Here is a 15,153-nt window from a genome sequence, read left to right on the forward strand (position 1 = left end):
CTCAGCATTCACTCTCCAGTTTCCTTGTACTGTTCAGCTTTCCCATTGCTGGGACAAAATACCTGACTCCCATAATTTAAGGAGATGTTTATTTGGCTCATGGTTGTGGAGGTTTCAGTCTGTGGTCAGCTGGCTGCAAGGCAAGAACATCATGGTAGAGGGGCCTAGGGGAGCAAAGTTGCTCAGTTCATGGTGGCCAGGAAGTGGAGCACAGGGAAAGAGCATCCATAAGACACACACCCTCCCAAGGCTCGCCCCCATGACCACCTATTCCTGCTGGGCCCCACTTCTTCCAACTGGACCCCACCTCCAACAGCACATCCAGCCGTGAACACCAGTGGAATAATCCGTGTTCCAGTCACCTATCTAGGAGTTGCTTAACTCAAGTCAAATTGACAATTGAGATTAACTGGTGCATCCACCACTACCTCAGATCAAGGCAGCCATCAACTTATCTCTTTCTCTACAGAGGTGGTTATTCTGGGCATTTCATATGTGTGGAATCACACAATATGTGGTCCTTCTGGCTTTGCTCACTGAATCTGGCTTCTCTCACTGAGCAGAATGTTTGTGAGGCTCATCCATGTTGTAACATATGTCAGTACTTCATGGCTTTTGTTGCCAAGTAATATTCCGCTGCACGACTACACCACATTTTATTATATCTATTCAGTTGAGGGCCATTGAGTTGTTCAACTTTTTGGAATCTTGATTTCCAGCATTCTGTGGATGTGGCCATTCCATTCTCAGGGCGACCTTCTAAATTTCTCATAAAGCATAATATTCCTGCCAAGGGCCCGATTACCCTGCTCAGGAATTCTCAGTTGAGTTGAAGCCCACTGGGATGACCACAGGGGACCTGGAAAGTCACTCTTTGGGGTCTGGGCCTTCAATTCTTTAGCTTATAGGAAAACCTGCAGATTCTTAGGGGTGACTGGTGATGGGTGTGGGGCCCCCAAGTATGACTGCCTGCTTATGGGTTTGCACTGTCAGTTTTCATATCAAGTATCTCTAATCTTGGTCCTCACTGAAAGGTGTCACATAGATTCAGCCTGACTTGCAGGTAGCCATCACCACCATGACTGCCCCTTTATGATGCTGGTCAGCTTTTCCCCATGTCATAAAGCCAATGGGAGAGGGATAAGGAGCCTGGGAGCCAAGCTAGAGTTGGTCGTCATGGACCTTGTAGTGATCACAAATTCAACCCTGGACAGGCTTGGCCTCTGAGGCTGGTTCTGGTGGGGCTGTGACATCCTCACTCTGGGTGAGTAAGGAATTAATTCTTGCTGTGCCCAACCTGTGGCAGAAAACAAGTTAGTTAAACAGATTCCAGGTGACCCCCCTGATGGTGCACATGAAGATTTATGCAAAAAAGGAGACAGACCTAAAATCCTTCCTAAAGGTGCTCCGGCCACCGCTCCAGCCAGACCTCAGGGCTGCTCTATCTTCCACAGTCTGCTGCTCATTGAGGGCTGCACTATCATTCTGGGCTTCTGCTTCATTTGTTAGGCTGTGACCCTACGGTGAAGCCAGGGTAGGACTTGCTCATAACCGCAGCTGGAAAATTAAATTTTATTTTCAACGCATCTTTACTCTTCTTGCTGCAGATTTGTCTGGCTCCATGCCAGTCTCCCTATGGCTTTGGTTTTAATATCTGGTCATAAACCCCTCAATGTTACAGCTGCAATAAGCTGGTCCTGGTGTCGTGTTCCTCAATAGAGCTAATTAAATTCTGAGCACTGTGTGTGAATGGAGATTATAAACCTCCTTGGCCAGTGACAGTGGGTTGGATGCTCTTGACTGGCATCTGGGTGAGCATTCGGATTATCTTTTAACACTAGTGTCCACACAGAACAGACTGAGCCGTCTGGGTTTGTGTGGGAAGCCACATTTCTAAGGGTCTTTTAGAAATCCTAACATGCTTCCACCTTCACCTATCTACCTCAGAGAGATGAAGACATCCATTCACAGAGGCCTACACAAGAATGATCATGGTGGTAGTCTTGGTTTTAGCCCTAAACTGGAGACAACATCTGTCACCGAGAGAATGGATAAGCAGGCCGAGGTACAGCCATACAATGAGCCATTCAGTGAGAAAGAAGTGGGTTAAACAAAAATCTAAGCAGGATGTAATAATTACTTGTGGTGTCAACTTGAATGGATTAAGAAGTGTGTACCAGATTAGTGGAGCATGGTTTGAGCTGTGTCTGTATGATTGACTTCTGAGCCCCAAACTGAAGGGGGAAGACCCACCCTGGGTGTGGGTGACACCAACTAATAGGAGCCTGGGTGGAATAAGAAGGAAGGCTCATTTCTGCTTCCTCAGAGGAGCTCCAGTCTTTACATTTGGATGTTCATTCCACTTCCTTCAGCTTCCAACACAGACTCCTCAGGCTTCCAAAGCAGACCCTTTGGATTTCTGATGTGGACTTGCACAACCTCTGCAATGAGTTCCAGATCTTTGGCTTTGACTAGGTCCTCTGGCTCTCCCATGTGCAGAGTGCCCTTTGCATTCTTCCACCCCTGACTCTGCAGATAGGCATTGTAAGCCTAATTTGTAAATTCTCTCTATATTATATTAAATCTGTCCTTCTAGTGAACCTTAACTAACTGATACATTAGAGGATTATATTTTATAGAGATGAGTCTTGGTGGGAGCTTAGGGGAACTTTCTGGGGTGATAAAAATACCTCATATCTTGATTAGTGTGGTGGTTATTGTGGTAGATATGTTTGTCAAGCTCACCCAAGTGAGCACCAAAAATCTGGCATTTCAGTCTATAAATGTTCCCTCATAATAAAAGGTTCCATGGTGACCCTACCTTGCAAGTTACTGGAAATTAGGGTGTCTATCTCTCTCACCTTTCAGGATAGAACATCTTGGGCTCAGTATCAGAGTGTAGAACACAGATGGGGATCACCACAATCAATCCCTTTGGGATGTCATGCATTGGTCTCTGGGGTCTTCTTATGGATCCTCTCCAGATGTCCCCTGTGCAAAGAGTCCAGATGCCCTATCTGGAGGAGATGGCATCCCACTTATCACTGGACTTTAGGGCTGCAGCCACTTTTCCTTTCTCTGATGGTCTGTGACTATGTAGTCATGGTCTGTGACTTGGCAGCATATGGCTACCAAGTGTCTACTCAATGGCTCCCAGCAGTGGCAACTCAGCCCAGTCAAACAAAGCCCAGCACCAGCTCCTAACTCAGATGCTTGGAGCATCATGTATAACAGGAATTGCATGGCTCTATTGACCTGGGTTGGCATCTGGATAATGTGGCTAGGGGATGCTGGCATTGGAGGATGGGTATGGTGCTTACCACCCACTTGTTGCTCCTCCCAAGATGCTTAGTGACATTCACAAAGAAGTCTAACTCCTGTCCAATCAGCAGAGCCACCTTCTTCCTTCTGATGCAATAGCAAGCAGAAACACCAAAATGACACCCAGGATTTGGAGGCAGATTTATTTACATTGATAGGCACTAATCAGGATCATTTCCAGAATATCAAGTCCCAAGCTCTGGTGGTCTAGGGCTTTTATATGATGCACAAGCAGGAAGTACAAAGGCGAGACAGAACAGCCTAGCACTTCTTCTGATTAGCTAGCAGGGTGAGATCACTGGTTACAAGGGTAGATTAATGCTCATCAGTTCATGAAGCTTGGTACAATGGTACAATCAGGCATCCTGTATGTTCAGTTATGCTCTTGTGGTTATAGGGGTCAAGAAAGTAATTACAAAGCCATGAAGAAGTTACAGAGTTAGGCAGTTTCAAAAGAACACAATTTTAAAAAGAACAAGTTCTCTTGTACCATTTTTCCCTTCTACTGACAGTGAGGCAAAGCCGTAGATACTCATCAGAAGGAGTGGGAAATAAAAACCACCCAGAGACTTCATGTGTGGTGTGGTGACCAGAGCAGATCCAGCCCTGTGTGGGATCCATGGGGTTCTGGATGCCAGGTGTGTTAGTCCACTTTCCATGGCTGTAACTGAATACTGCAGTCTAGACAGTCTATAAAGAATAGAGGTTTACTTAGCTCATGGTTCCAGAGGCTAGGAAGTCCAAGAGCATCTGGCAAGATCCTTCTTGTTGCATTGTGGCAGACAGCATCTGGGGTGAGACAAAGCAAGTGTGCTGGTGCAGGTCCTCTCCTTAGGAAGCCACTAATACCTCGATAGCGGCACCATTCTCCTGACCTCATCTGATCCTGGTAACCTTCCCAGAGCTCCAGTTCCAAAGACCATTAATAGATGAATTTCGGGCTATATCTCTAACACATGAATTCTAGGAGGATGCATTCAAATTACAGTAGGGGGGACATTAGAGATGTGAAAATTCTCCACATATCCCTTTTCCAGAAGAACTAGAACATGAGTGATTGTGGATGGAACAGTGGTTGCCACATGTCTAGGGTTTCCATGTTCTCTGTGCTGGGACCTCCCAGCCCCTGTTCAATCCCACACAAGTCTCCCTGACCCTCACCACCATTTTCAGAGCAGGAATCAGAAGTGAGACACTGGCCTGGGATCACACAGTGGGCAGGAGGTAAATCCTCAAGTCAAGGCCGGCACCACCTAGAGCCCACCCTGACCCCCTCTGGGAGTGCTGCTTGTGAGCCCTGGGTTGTGATGTGGCCGGTCAGGATGACAAAGGGACAGGGCTCCAGGGGGAGTTAGAAACATGAGGACAAGAGTCGGGTGAAGAACAACGAACAGTAACAAGACAGCAATGCTCTTGACGAAATGCTTTTCCTGAGCACCTCATCGTTCACCCAAGAACCTCTCATAAACAGCTTGGCCTTCCCCATCTACAATCCTTAGTGGCACACAAAAAGGTCTTAAAATCTTCCCTTTATTGTATTTTTATTTTATCCTGTAAAAAATACTTATTTTTGGAGTATGCTTTATTATGTACATAATATATTTGTGCAGTGTACATGGAATGCTTCATAAATAAGTAAACACACATATATTTGTGATGCTTGCTTGGCAAATTGTTATTCCCATGGGTGTGAGGCCAGAGATCCTGGAGAACTGGAATCACTGGGCCTGCGTGGGAAGTGCTTTTTCTCTTTGAACCCACTTTCAAACCACATTGTGTTACGTGGAGAAGTTGTTCTCACGACACGGAGCGTTGTCTTTATCTTTTTGGCCAAAGTTTACAAATGTCTTCCCCATGCATCATCTCACATGGCAGCTACAGCAGCCTGAGGTCTCTGAACAAAGTGGAATGAGAGTCCACACCAGAGGAGGTGTAGGGGTGACCCTCAGTCCCGAAACCCTGAGTTGAGCCAGGCACAGTGGCATACTCCTGTAATCCCAATACTCTGGGAGGTTGAGGCAGGAGGATGACAAGTTCAAGCCCAGCTTGGGTAACTTAGGAAGGCCATGTCCAAAAATAAAAAATAAATAGGATAAATAAAAAGAATGTAGCTCAGTGTGAATCCCCTGGGTTCCATCTCTAGTACCATTAGAACAAACAAACAAACAAAACACCCAGAGTCGGGAAAGATGACTTAACATTTAAGGTCATAAGGCAGAGGCAGCAAAGAGATCAAGAGGATCCTGGAATCTCATAACCCATCAGCCAGCCAACTCCTGAGCCCCAAGCCCAGCAGGTGTCAGATGCACTGGGTGAATCCAAAGCTGAGGGCCGCAGTGCACAGACTGTGCAAACACCGTGAGGACGCAGAACTCAGTTCTATGATGTGCATGTGGACTTTGGGGAAGTCAGTGCGGGACCCTGGGGGTCCATCTGCCATTGCCGCTGGCTGCTTCTTCAATAGGCGCAGGAGAACACAGGCGTGAGTCAGAAGGGTCAATGTTAGAAGGGGTTTGCAGAGGTGGACAGACAGGAATGGGACCTGTGAAGGAGAGTACACCAATGTGGAGAAAGACAAGGTAGTGAAGTGAATACTGCCTGCTACTAGGGAAATGCAGACTAAGACTACCAGAGCCTGGTGCCACCTCCCCACCAGACTGGTGGCAGCTGGGACACCCACAAGATGAGGAGCACCTACCATCACTCATGCCTTGGAGGAGAGGGTGCAGGTTGCATTTGGCACTCTGGAAGCAGTGACGAAGCTCCTGGTAAAGTCACCCCCGCCATGGACCAATGGTTTCCCTCCTGAGTGTCCATCCAAGAAACATGATGGTATATGCCCACGCAAAGATAGGTGCAAGAATATTTGTAGCACTTTTAATCATAATCATGCCAAACTGGAAAGCCCCCAGTACTATCCATGACAGAAAGGGAAGATAAATTCTGGTACATGCAGAGTATGAAATGCCAGCCATGGAGTGGATGGGCTGCAGTGATACACTGTGCCAGCAGAGTTCATAGCACAATGCCGGGCATGGGGCCCAGAAAACTGAGGCATCTAGGACACTATCACAAGTATCACAGTTGTCTGCAATTCAAAACCAGGCGATGCTGGGCTATAGTCATAGAGCTGTTGGGGTGGCGTGGGGTGGTAGAAAATTAGGAAAGAAGAAGAGGAACTTTCTGGAAGAAGCTAGAAATGTCTATGTCTTGATTTTATTGGTGGTACATGGGAGAAATGTAAAATTCGCTGAATTCTACATTCCAGCCATGTGTGGTTTACTGTACATTTACTGTAGATACCATAGCCAAAGTAGTTTTAGAATCTAACAACCAGCATCAAATTGAAAGAGAGGATGATTCAGGTAATGAGCTGAATTGTTGCATCGACTTTCTGTTGCTGTGACAAAATACCTGAGACAATCAACTTAAAAGAAGGAGAGATTATTTGGGCTCATGGTTCCAGAGGTTTCTGTCCAGGGTCACTTGGCTCTATCACTCTGGGCCTGTGGCGGCTCATGCATCATGGCAGGGCATGTGTGGTGGAGCCAAGCAGCTCAACTCATGGCGACTATAAAGCAGAGACACGGGGATGGGCCAGGGACCCAATATCCCCTTCAAGGCCGTGCCCTCAGTGATTTCACTTCGTGCCATCAGCTGCACCTTGTAATGGTTCCACCACTTCCCAGCAGTGTCAGGGGCTAGAGACTACACTGTAGCAACTGCGTTCCAGTCATTCACTGGGAGATAGCTTCCATTTGTTCCGAGAAGCCAGAGTCGTATTCTTTGAGCTATTCTTATTCTGGCATCAGTGTCCTGAAGCAGAACTACACATCTTCACAAAAATGTGTCCAGGGCCCTGTCTGCCCTGCCTGCCGCCTCCCATCACCGAAGGCTATAACATCCTCGTCCGCCCGCTGCAGGAGAAGCTCTGCCCAGCATCAGTATTCCAAAGCAAAACGTCCTCTCCTTGAAGCATCATTGAACAAGATGTGTTTTGGAGATTGGATACATGTAGATTTATTTAGTTTCTAAAAACAGCGCCCTGTACTTTAGGGCCACTGAGCTAGTCTGCCCAGCTTTATCATTCAGAAAATGGGGTAGAGGCCTTGCTCCACTGCCAGGCATCTGCAGAGTTGCGGGGGTGTGGGAGAGGGGGCCAGGCAGGCTCCTTTCCCAGCATGGATGTTTTACGCAGAAGAGAGGAAGCTGTTGGCTTGCAGGACTGTGTAGTTCAGCAGCGAATCTGAGTCCCCAGGGTGGCCCTCTGAAAGGGTCACATGCTCACTGAGCGGAAGGAAATTAAGCAGAGCATGCGCAAAGCCTGTGTCTAAGTTTTCCCTTCCTTTCTGCCATTATGATGGAGCTGAGGCTGGAAAGAGGTCCCATTAGGAGGACTTGCCACTCTATCTGGCCTCTGGTTCTGCAGCCTTTGCCTCAGGATACCTCACCTGCCTCCTGGCTACACCCAACCCTCCTCTCGTCTCCCTGCAGGCCACTCTTAGAGAAGTGCTTGCATTTATTCCAGTCAAAGGCTAAGCTGGACTGGACAGAAGGACAGGAAGACTTTGGATGTCAATGGGGACCGGGCTGGAGCTGTCCGTCCTGGAATCTTCAGTACCCCTGAAACTCGCTGTCCTGCTTTGGGCAGTGACACAACCCCTACTCCTGCAGCCAGGTCTGTCCCCCTGCTCCGCCTGGGCCGCAGGTGTGGGCAGGAAGCGGACGTCTTAGTTTCAGCTCATAATTTCAGCTCTAGTAAAATCTTCCCATGTTTTTTCTACCTGTCCTAAATTCATCTGTGCTCTGGGCTCTTTAGCCCATAGTAATGACGTGCAGGACTGGGGAAAGGCAAGTGGATGTGGTTGGCTTCATATTATCAGCTACAAAGACAGGGAAGAAGTTTGGCATGGTGGCGACTGAGGTCTGTAAGGTCAGGACTCTGGGAGGCTGAGGCTGGAGAATTGCAAATTCAAGCCTAGCCTGGGCAGGTTAGTGACTTAGTAAGACCCTGTTTCAAAATATGCAGGAAGTATAGCTCAGTGTGAAGGCCCTGGGTTCAATCCCTTGTGTCACAGAAAGGGTGGGAGTCGGGGAAGAAAATGCTGAAGATTCATGCCTGGGATTCAGGATGCAAACCTTTTACCTGTTATTGCTCCAGTTCCTTGCTCCTATTGGCTCCTTCTTGTCCACGCCTTCTTCTTAGCCTCGGTGACCCTTGTGTTTTGCATCACAAAGTCTCTGTGGGGCTTGATGTGGGAGACGCTAGAAGCACAACGACAGCACTGGACAGACACTTGTCATTGGGCAACCGGTGCCCCCACAGACAGGCACTTGGCCATCTAAGATAAAACCTCTGTTCATCAGAGCTATGATCAAGGCTGGAGTTGGGTTACTGAAAGAGAAAGGGGTGTTCTGAAATCTGAATCGAGTGAGAACAAGACTCTCATTGCATTGTATTTCTTAACCTATTTCAGACGTGTGAAGCGGCTTTCCTGCTGTGCTGAGTCCGGTCAAGGAACATAAACCTTTCCAGAATTTACGGATTGTGTGAGTTTGAGCAGGGACCTTGCCTGAGAGGAAATGGGCTCAAATTCTAGACTGAGGGGAGAATGGGACAGCAGTTAGCATTTAACAATGGGCTCTGCATAGGAATGGGTGCTGATTGCTGGTCTTTACCAAGATTGTGGTGGACACCCTCCTCCAGGGCCAGCTTCCGGTTGCAATGTGCTGTCCCTGACAGTGAAGTGGGGATAGGATGGACAGGACTGATACCCACAGCGGTAAGGTGGTAAGGTGGTTCTAGCTCATCTCTGGTATCTGTCCCGGAAGACCTTTTGAAAATTTTTTTCCTTTTAAATTCCAATAATGAATTTATTCTGCTGTCACCTGGCTCCTTTTGCCTGAAAGGAAAGTGCGGAGAGAAAATCTGGCCAACTAGAAGGTTTCAGTTTGATGTTAATAGTTATAACAGAAGCTTATATGTGGAGACCTTGCTGAACTGCCTTATTAGTTCTATAATTTTTTTGTCAATTCTTCAAAGTTTTCTATACAGACCATCATCTTTTCTGCAAATAATGGTGGGTTTATTTCTTTCTTCCCAATGTATTGCTTTCATTTTCAACACAGTACTTCCAGAGCTATGCCAAATGGCTGTGGTGAGAGGGGACTTCTTGTTTTGTCTCCAGTTTTAGAAGGAAGTTTTCAATCTTTCACATTAAGTGGATTAGTTGCTACTGGCTTTTTCTAGATGCTCCTGATTAAGTTGCAAAAATTCCTCTCTATTCTTAGTTTTCTGAGAGGTTGTTGTCGTGAATAAATGTTGTGTTTCATCAATTATCTTTTCTACATTAATTGATATGTGTTATTTCCTTTAGTTTGTCAACATCATAATTGCATTGATTGATTTTCAAAGACTGAATCAACCAAGAATAGTCACTGGGTCCTGGTGTGTGACATTTTATATTTTGCTGAGTTCTATTTGCTAACAGTCTATTACTAATTTTCCTGTCTACATGCACCTAGGACGTTGGCCTGCAATTTTCTTTCTTGAGTGTCAGGCCAGTACTGGCTTCATGACATTTGTTAGAATGTTTCTGCATTTATTATTTTCTGGAATAGATTTGTAGAACTGTTATAATTCTTTAAATATATGGTGCAGTTATTTAGTGACTATCTAGAGGTTTCTTTTTCTGGGTATTTAAAATTATGAGTACCATTTCTTTAGCAATGTAGGAACACTCAAATCTATCTCAGTTTTTCATTACCATAATACTGGAGGTAGGCACCTTTATAAAGAGAAAAGGTGTATTTGAGTTCACAACTCTGCAGATGCCAGGTCCAAGGGCCTCACCTGATGCTGCCCTTGCTGGCAGAGTTTTAATACAGTACAGAGCATCACACAGTTAGAGACAGGAGTGTGTGTGCATGCATGCATTTTCATGCGTGTGTGTGTGTGTGTGTGTGTGTGTGTGTGTGTGTGTGTTCCTCCTCCCTCTTGTAAGCCATCAGGCTTCAATCACAGGGTCTCTATCCTAATGACTATCTAATCCCATTCTCCTTCCAAAAGACTCATCTCCAGACAACACAATCAGATTAAGTTTCCACTCCTCCTAATCCCTCAAAATGGGGATTAAATTTGACCCAGGAAGTCTCAGGGGACAATTAAATCACACCCAAACCATAGCAGTCCACATGCTCTGAGCTCTCAAATTCACAGTACAGTTGCTGTTGGTGCCCGCTTCTTCTCCTTATGATGTCTGCAGGAGGTGGAGTGATTGTCCCAGTCTCATTCATGATGTTAATAATCTGGGTCTTTTTTATACTTTTAGTCAGTTTTTCTAGATGTTTGTCAATCTTCATCTTTTCAAAGAATCAGCTTTCTGTTCTGCTGATTTTCCTCTATTAATTTTTGTGTTTTAAATTTCACCAATTTTTGCTCTGATATTTATTATTGGTTTCCTTCTTTCTTGGATTTTACTTTGCTCTTCTAATTTCTTGAGGCAGGAGCTTAGATTGCTGATCTGAGACATTTCTTCTCTTACAGTATATTCAGTGCTATGAATTTATCTCTTAGAACCCTTCTAATTTCAACCCAACAATTGGCTTGTATTTTCATTTTAGTTTAGTTATATGTAATTTATTTCCCTAAGATGTCCTCTTTGACCAAGGGAGTACTTAGAATATTTTTAATAATGCAAATATTTGGAGAATTTCCCATTATGTTCCTGTTACTGATTTGCAGTTTGATTCTATTGTGTGCAGTGAGCACATTCTGTATAATTTCAATTCATATTGAGGTTTGTCAGAATATGATCTGTCTTGGATAATGGTCCATAAGTCCTTCAAAAAATGTGTATTCTTCGATTCAACTGGCTGGAGTTTTCAATATATGTCAATCCAATTGGCTCATGGTTTTGGTGGGCTTTTATTAACCTTGCTTTTTTGGGGGGACCTAGTCAGTCTGTTAACTATTGAGAGAGGTGTTGAAATGTACAACTATGATTATAGATTTGTCTGTTTTTAGTTATATTAGCTTTTGTTTGACATATTTCAGTTGAGGGTTTTGGATGCACACATTTAGCATTGTTATGCCTCCTAGGTGGATTGATCTTTTTATCATGTGATATTTCTGTCTTGGGAGATTTTCTTTGCTTTGAAATTACTCTATCTGATTTCAGTAGAGACATTGCTCCTTTGTTTTTATTAGTGTTTTTCTCTTTTAATTTGAAGCTGTATCAATATATTTGAAATAAGATTACTATAGCTAGCATACAGTTGGGTCATTTTCTCCCCTCTGTCAATCCCTGTCTCACACATTGTATATCTGGGTCATTTATAGTTAATATAATTATCAACATATTAGCACTGACATTTAAATTTGTTTGTTTGCTATTAGTTTTCTCTGTCTTGTTTTTTCTCATTCTTTTTCTTTCCTATGGATTACATAAACATTTTTAGAATTCTATTTTGATTTATTTCTAGTATTTTAAGTCTATCTCTTTCAGAATATTTTATTTGTTGCTCTACAATTGTTATTATAAGCATATAACTGATCCCAGTCTATTTTTCATTTTATCAGTTCAAATGAATAGAAAGCTTCCATCATTTTTCATTTCTTCTTTCCATTATTCATAAAGTAATTATCTGAAACATTTTTGTACATTGTGAACACCTTAAAGAGTGTCATAACTTTTGTTTAATCATCCCATATAATTTAGAAAGCTCATAGAAGGACAGTACTTTTACTAATGTTTCTGATCCTTCTGCTATTCTTTCTTCTTTTCTGATCGTTCAAGATAATTTTCTGGTATCATTTCGCTCCCATCTAGTGAACTTCCTTTAGCATTTTTTCATAATCTAGGTATACATTTTTCTACTTTCCCTTCATTGAGATCATCTTTATTCTTATTCATTTCTCAAGGATATTTTTGCTGGATATAGGTGACAATTATTTTCTTTCAATACTTGAAAAATGTATCAGTTTTAAACTTTTAAGTGATTCTTTATATTCTCCTTCTGCCTCTCTGTTTTTCTGAGACAGCATCTTACTCTGTCACCTAGGCTGGCCTCAAACTCCTGGGGATCCTTGTGCCTCAGCCTCCTAAGTGCTGGGATTACAGGCGTGCACCGTCACGCCCAGCCCTACTTGATGGCTCCTTATATCTTCTCTTTCTTTGCTGAAATGTCTAATTTCTTCATTTTTCTCAAGGGTGTTCCTAATTGTTTGGTGAAACATTTTGGTGATGGCTGCTTTACTCTGACAGCTGTTACATCAGTGCTATCCATTGTCTCTTCTTATTTGGTTTGAGACTTTCCTAGCTCTTGGTGTGATGAGTGATTTTCCATTGAAACCTGGACTTTTAGGATCTAATGTCATGGAATTCCACTTGTCTTTCACGTGTCCTCCTATGACACTGTTCCAAATGGAGAGGGGAGGTCACTGCCTTGTTACTCCTAGGTGGGGATGGAAGTTCTCTACTTGACTCTACTGTCACCTGGTATGGAGATGTTCTTTATCGTGGCTGGGTGGGATGGACTTCCAGACTCCCTGACATACCTCAGCAGTATTGCTCTTGATGGGACCAGAGAGGCCCTCGTTACTGCTCCCCAGTGACCTCTACTGATCCTGGGGCAGAGGGGAAGGTGGCGATCTTGCTAGCAATGGTGGTGGCAAAAGTTCTGAATCCATTAGGATGTGGTTGATGCCATCAACTCTTGTCCTGGGAAGACTGAGTTATCCCTCATACCTCTGGGTGGTGGTGCAAGTCAGACCTATGTGACTCCACACCATTTCTGTCTTCATTTGGCCTTACCTGAAACCACCCTAGTACAGCAAGGAGCAAGGAACAGGGAGGTATTGGGTGTCTTTCTCAGCCTTTGCTGGCCAGGGTGGGTATCCACTGTTTTCTCCATAATGTTTGGTTGGAGTAGAGCAGCTATGATTCAAAACTGTCCTGTCCTGTCTGTGACAAGCTTTTCTTGGGGATGCCTTTGACCATGCCTATTGGTGGTTCAAGTTAGAGGCTACTCCAGTACCAGTGTGGGCCCTGTGAGTGGAAAACCCCCCAGAGAACCCACTGCCATGTCCTTCCTCAGCTCCCAGGGTCCTTAGCCAGTCTGTATCCTCTCCCTCTATTTGGAAGTCTTCTTATTTCCTATAAACATCATAAGATTTTTGCTGTACTCAGTGGAATGAATAGGGGGAAAAGTATCCCCACTCTACTGTTCTGGAACCAAAATCTCTTTTATATCTTTTCTGGCTCTTTGTCTAGGAAAAATAAGTTTTTCTTGGGGAATTCTTGGTCCCCTTGACATAGACTCCTTTCCCCACTCCAATACTTCCCCACATCTACTTATCTTTATGGATTGAACAGTGTTTTCATAATCCTTTCCTCCCTCTATATTTATTCACACACACTTGTACATATGGAAACATGATTTTGCTTTCTATAGCCAAATGTATAAATGCTGTTCTGCTACTTACTATATCTATTTAATACGGCTCAAGAATCTTCATGTCCTTACTCAGGGATTGTCATAATTTGTTTTACCTGCTGCTAAAAAATGAATTGTGTTTCATACTATAAAAGAATGCAATTTGCTTAACTAGTATATTCCTGGAGGAATTTAGGGTATGTGCAAGATATTGCTCTTAGAAACAATGGTGCTATTAATATTGCTATTCTTGCTTGTTTGATCACATGTGAGGTTACTCTTTACAATAGATGCCTAGAAAAGGACCTAACTAGGTCAATGAGTACCCATATTTTAATTTTTACTAACACTTTCACTCATTGCTCTCGAAGCCCAGTGCACACCTCTGGGTGCAGTTAGTAGGATTCCTGTTCTACATACTCCAGGGCTTGATATTATGAATATCTTCAGTCATCAAAAGCCCATGTGTGAAGCTTCTTATTTTTGTCTCAGTTTATGTGATTGATGACTAGTGGGTTGGAGCATCTTTTTAAATAATTGTGGCCCTTTGTGTTTCTTCTGTAATTTTCTTATTTGAATACCTTCCCCATTTTCTGCTCCCTGAGAGGTTATTTTGCTAGGTCTACCACCTGGCACCATCTCCCTTAATGTCCTGCTTCCAACTAGGCAACAGCTAGGGCTTAGGAAAGAGCAGGCGATGACTAACCCAAGGACAATGACTGCAAAATGTCAGGGATCGAAAGAAGGTTCTGGACTTGTTACTCTGTTCCTGAGAGGCACAGCCTGTCCATGGCTGCCTCCCCAGTGTAAGCATCACCAGTAGCTAAAATTCTGCACTGGAGGCTGGCAAAAACTCAGGGAGGCTGCCCCTACCCTCACTTGTACCAGCTGATTATAATTATCATGCTCCATGCGCCAGGAATGTCGCCTTCTGGGAAGGGTGGTCCTTGAGCAGGCTGCTGTGCCACTGAGGCAGACCTTGGTGGTGCTGCACCTTCCCTGCAACTGTGGCATCCAGTCCTCTCTCACCGGGGTCTCAGTCCCCCTGGGACTCAGCTGGCAAGCCAGTAGCACCCCTACCACGAGCCCAGCCTCTGGTCACATGCAGCTTGCAGGGCAGGTGGCATTGCATCTTCGCCTCCCCCGAAGCCTCTGGCACATGGGGACTGCACCATAGGGGATACTGTGAGCAGAAGCTAGAAGAAAAGGGGGACTCTGGACCTCCCCAGTGGCTGGTTTGACTTCCATCCAGTTTCCCTCATCTCTCATCTCCCTGGCAAGCCCAATTCTTCAATTCTCCAGCACTCAACATCCTTGAAAAGTATCCTTTAAGACACAGAGAGACGAGGACTATCCTGTGCACGCCCTGGGGCTCCACCTGGTGACTTAGAATCC

At 44.6% G+C, this 15,153-nt stretch overlaps 1 long non-coding RNA gene across 2 annotated transcripts in view; it reads left to right on the forward strand.

Moving 5' to 3' along the window:
- The first annotated feature begins 880 nt into the window (after window positions 1–880).
- The window catches only part of LOC102010037, a 39,798-nt gene continuing 25,525 nt past the window's right edge, over window positions 881–15,153 (forward strand). For both annotated transcript variants that reach the window (XR_001236536.1, XR_263060.1), the window contains exons 1-2: window positions 881–1,264; window positions 8,799–8,871. This is a non-coding gene — a long non-coding RNA (uncharacterized LOC102010037). The remainder of the gene's footprint in view (window positions 1,265–8,798; window positions 8,872–15,153) is intronic.

This window comes from Chinchilla lanigera, unplaced genomic scaffold, assembly GCF_000276665.1.
Source record: "Chinchilla lanigera isolate Chin_1 unplaced genomic scaffold, ChiLan1.0 scaffold00059, whole genome shotgun sequence".
In the NCBI taxonomy this organism is placed as follows: Eukaryota; Metazoa; Chordata; class Mammalia; order Rodentia; family Chinchillidae; genus Chinchilla; species Chinchilla lanigera.